The following is a 4,222-nucleotide window of genomic DNA, read 5'->3' as shown; positions in this document are numbered from 1 at the left end:
TCGGCACACGCCCCGCACGCGTCACGCGAATGGGGGGCGGACGAGGACCCGGCGCCCCCGAGTCCCCTCCCGGCCCGGCGCTGCCGCAGACTCACCGTTGTTGACCAGCACGTGCAGCGGAAGGTTCTTCTTCTTGAACGCGTCGACGAAGAGCTGCACGGACCGCAGAGACGCCAGGTCGCAGTACATAAAGTCCACTACGGAACAACAGAGCGGTGCGTTAACTCCCCGCGGCCGTGGACGGCAGCTCGGCTGTAAGCGAATCCCCCTGCCCCCTGGCCGGGGAGTTATCATGGTCGACAGACGAGGGGCTTCGGGTGAGGACGGATGGACCCCACGCCCCACAGCGACTCACGCCCCAGCGCGACGCCCCTTCCCTGAGTGCGGCTGCGGCCGGCCACCTGCTTCTGCTCCGCAGAGTAGGGCAGGTATTGGGGCCTCATTGCCTTGGCTGGCCTCCTTCTATGACAAAGACAACGGGGTCCCACGACCACAGTCATTGCGTGAGACGCCGCTGGCCGGCAGACGAGCGGGAGAGAGATAGTCCCGCTGACTTTGAAGACGTGGCCCGCAGGCTGTGACACGGCCACGGGGCCAGCACGTCGGGCCTCCCCGGAAGCAGCGGGCAGTCCCCGGACGACGGCCGTGGGAAAGCCACACCTCACAACACTTCCTGCAATGGCCACGGGGCCTGCACGGGGGAGCCTGGGTTCCAGTGGGGGACCCTGGACACACGGCCCTCCAGAGCCGCGAGCGACCTGGTCAGTCCCCCTGCCTGGGGCGCTGTGGCCTCTACATGGTCACCTGTGCCCTGCCGAAGGGCCCCCAGCCCGGCTCCTGACGAAGCGCTCACATGAACCCCAGCACCCCAGAACAGACAGCGACGGGGTCCCCGCGTGCTGACGCCCACGTCTCTCGCGGCACACAGCCCAGGGGCACGCCCGCCCACCAAGTTCTGCCGTTTCGTGACCAGTGTCAAACATTTCAAGGGTCACAGAGCCAGCGAAAATCTCGAGCTGGGGACGGCACAGGCTTTGACACCCGCGTGTTCGTTTTCACGCAGAAGGGACATTTCAGGCTGCACGCTGCACCCAGCTTCCTCGGCGTGTGGACGGCCACCGATGGGCCCGCGTCCCACGGCCACCGAGGAAGCAGCAGCGTCTGCCACCGTCAACATCGAAAGGAACGCAGCGCGGAGGGGGCGGGCGCATCCGCTCCAGACACCCCCGGAGCACGGTGCGCACAGGCGGCGCCCACACCCTGCTGCTCTCCGTCTGCCGAGCCAGACACGGAGGAGCAGCGTTTGGCAAAACAGCCGACGATCCTTTTCTGTTCGCTGAATCCTCCAGCGGCGAGAAGAAAAGGCAGCTCTGGGTCCTCCCGTTTGGCACGTTTTGAACGTTGATTTTTCTAGTCACTCGATTCCGTTCCACTGACAAGACTGTGCGTCTGTGACAGATTGGGGACAGGGAGCTCTGCCACGGGCGGCTGGGACGCACGGTCTAGAACACACTGCCATCTGGACCGGAATCCCCAACACACCGCTCTGACTTTCCCCGAAAACACACGCAAGGAGGGGAAAAAAATAAAAATAAACAGGGAAAAACCCTCGCGACAGCCAGAGAACGGAGCAGGTGACTCGGGGCCTGGCACGCGCACGCGCACTCGGCTTCCAGCACCGCAGGAGCCGATCTGCGGAAAGTCGGCAGCAGCTCTTTCCCGCCTCTCGGGGGAAGGGGTCTGGAACCGGCCAGACACGGGAGCCCCAACCGCACGCCCCCGACCCCTTCCTGGTTGTCGCGTTGCGAGGTGCCCGCGGGGTCCGCACGCTCCGCTCCCTCCTATCAGCGGGTGAGCTCTGCATCGATGCGGGGGCTGCCGCGCATGGCACCCCAACGCCCACAGGCCGTGTGGCCCGCACGGAAACGGGGCTGAGCCCGGGGAGGGGGTGACCCTGCCCAGGGACTGTGGGCACCGGACCCGCTGAGGTGGTCACCTCGTAAGCCCTGCAAATGTCCTACCACGATGCCACACACCCGACGCTGCCTCTACGTCGACTGGAATGGAAAATGGAAATTAAAATTGAAAACATAAATGAATGAGAAACCTGCAAATTAAGAGGAAAAGAAAAGCAGGGTTGGCTGCAGTCCTACGAGATAGGGCTGATTCCCGATGAAAACGTTCATGGACAGAGCGGCTCGTGAGCGGTGCACGTGACGCTCCGTCGGCAGCTGCCATTCCCTGGACGTGGCCCCCGGAGTCACACACGCCCCGTGGGACGCTGAGTGTCGAGCACGCTTCGGCGCACACAGGGGAAGGGACGGCACCGGAACTCTCGGGAGACTGCGGGGCACACGTGTGACCAGCTCGCGGACGGAGAGTCCAAAATGAGAGCCCAAAACAGGGACCCAGACAGGACTGAGCACGGGATACGCCACGGGGCTGCACGTGCACCCTGCAACCAGGGACGTGCGTGTCGCACGAGATCCGAAAGTCACAGGCCCCTCCTGCCAAGCGCATTCCTACTACGTTTCCTCGATGGCTCAAATAGGAAAATCGCAAGGACATGGACCCTTTTGCAAGAAAACGCTGATGATGACGAGCTAATCCCGGGAATCAGGACTCGTCAGAACCACGAACATCAAAGAAACACAGGAATTACAAAAGAATGGCTCTCGGCGGAGTGCGGACGGGAGGAACAGATAGGAGGTTTTTTTTTTAGCAAATTCTTTCTGGCTGTCCAAGAACGGACGGTCCCACCTACACCGAGGGACTCAGAACATGGCGAACTAGGCTCACGGGATTCGTCCGGTGACGTTCGCATCGTTCTGATGAAACAACCTGCAAAGACAGAAGCTTTGCAGCAGCGACCAGCTGAGCAGCATCGTCCACGCATGACACGGAAAAGCCGTTGAAAACGGAGATTCATTCACACAAGGAAAGGGAAACCTGGCTCTCGGAGGAACCAACACGCGTGTGTCCGACACCACACGAGGGTTCCGGGACAGGCGACCCGCTCACAGATGTTCCCACCGTGACACGGTGACATCGCAGCAAACGGACACCGGGAAAGGCAGCCGAGCGCCCGTCCCAGGGGAGCCGCCGGCTCGTCTCATCCCTCAGACCCTCGGACGTTAAAACAGGACAGAGTCACCTTCGGACGGGGCCTGGGCGACCTGTGTCCCAAAGACCCGTTTGCAAGGACGACGAGAAAGCAGAGGTCACGGCTCCAGCTCCGGTGACTCCGGACGGAGGATTAAAGACACTGTTTAGAGTTGGTGTCACCGTGTCACGTAATCTGCACCGATAGCCACGCCCCTGTCCCCTGCGTCCCCAAGGGCCCGACACTCATAGCTGGGAGTGACGTCCCCTCATCGGCCCGATCATGACAGCCCTTTGGTTGGGGTGCCGTGTCGATTTTGTGCATCGTTTCCTTCCTGGGGTCGTGAAGGACACGCCAGGTCTGACAGAACCTGGTCGTCCAGGCAGCTACTAAGAAGCTAAGAAGTTTCCCGAAGAACAGGCAACACAGAGACGCAGACGAGCTCCGTCTGTCCCCAACGGCTGCCACTGCGCCCCACGGCGGCTGCTTCCTCGCAGACAGTCTTCACGTGTCTTTCGTTGGTTTTTCCCGAGTGCTTCCCTCGGCAGAAAGTCACCAAAACACTCCCCCGGGTCACGGTGACGTCCGGCCGTGGCGACAGGACTGATGTCGGCTTCGTGCGAGCCGACGGTGCCGCCTGCAGCGGCTCACGTCCCTTGGCGTGCCGGGCACGCGGGACGCAGCCCGAGGGTCGCACGCGCGTGTGTTCACGGGCTCAGAGCCTGGCCATATCGTCCTGCATGTGTCTGCGATGACGTGCGGACGCTTCCATCCTCCCGGAGGAACGCAGGCATCGGACAAGAATCCCCATCAGGATACGAGCTAATCCCACGGGGTGTGTGCGTGTGTGCGTGTGTGCGTGTGCGCGCGTGCGCATGCACGTGGTGCCACAGATATTTAAGAAAGGACAAAGACTCTCTGTTAATTCTGTAGTTTTATGGATACTTGAAATAGCAAATGTAACTAGGACGCTGAAAAAAATGCCAGGGAGAAACAGAAACATTTAATGCAAACGTCCGGAAAGGGTCAGAAAGCCAGCACTGCGGTCTGACAGGGCCCCGTGCGGCCACGGAAGGACGCAGCCCATGAAGGGCGCAGGACGCGGGGGGCCACGGCAGC

General features: G+C 61.7%; 1 non-coding gene across 1 annotated transcript in view; it reads right to left on the bottom strand.

Annotated features, from left to right (window-relative positions):
* Nucleotides 1–4,222, bottom strand: part of LOC102898849 — a 36,811-nt gene that overhangs the window by 2,588 nt on the left and 30,001 nt on the right. Inside the window, exon 3 of the transcript XR_003047531.1 lies at nt 96–197. This is a non-coding gene — a transcript (uncharacterized LOC102898849). The remainder of the gene's footprint in view (nt 1–95; nt 198–4,222) is intronic.

Source organism: Pteropus alecto, unplaced genomic scaffold (genome assembly GCF_000325575.1).
Source record: "Pteropus alecto unplaced genomic scaffold, ASM32557v1 scaffold96, whole genome shotgun sequence".
In the NCBI taxonomy this organism is placed as follows: Eukaryota; Metazoa; Chordata; class Mammalia; order Chiroptera; family Pteropodidae; genus Pteropus; species Pteropus alecto.
This window is presented reverse-complemented; position numbering and strand designations above follow the sequence as displayed.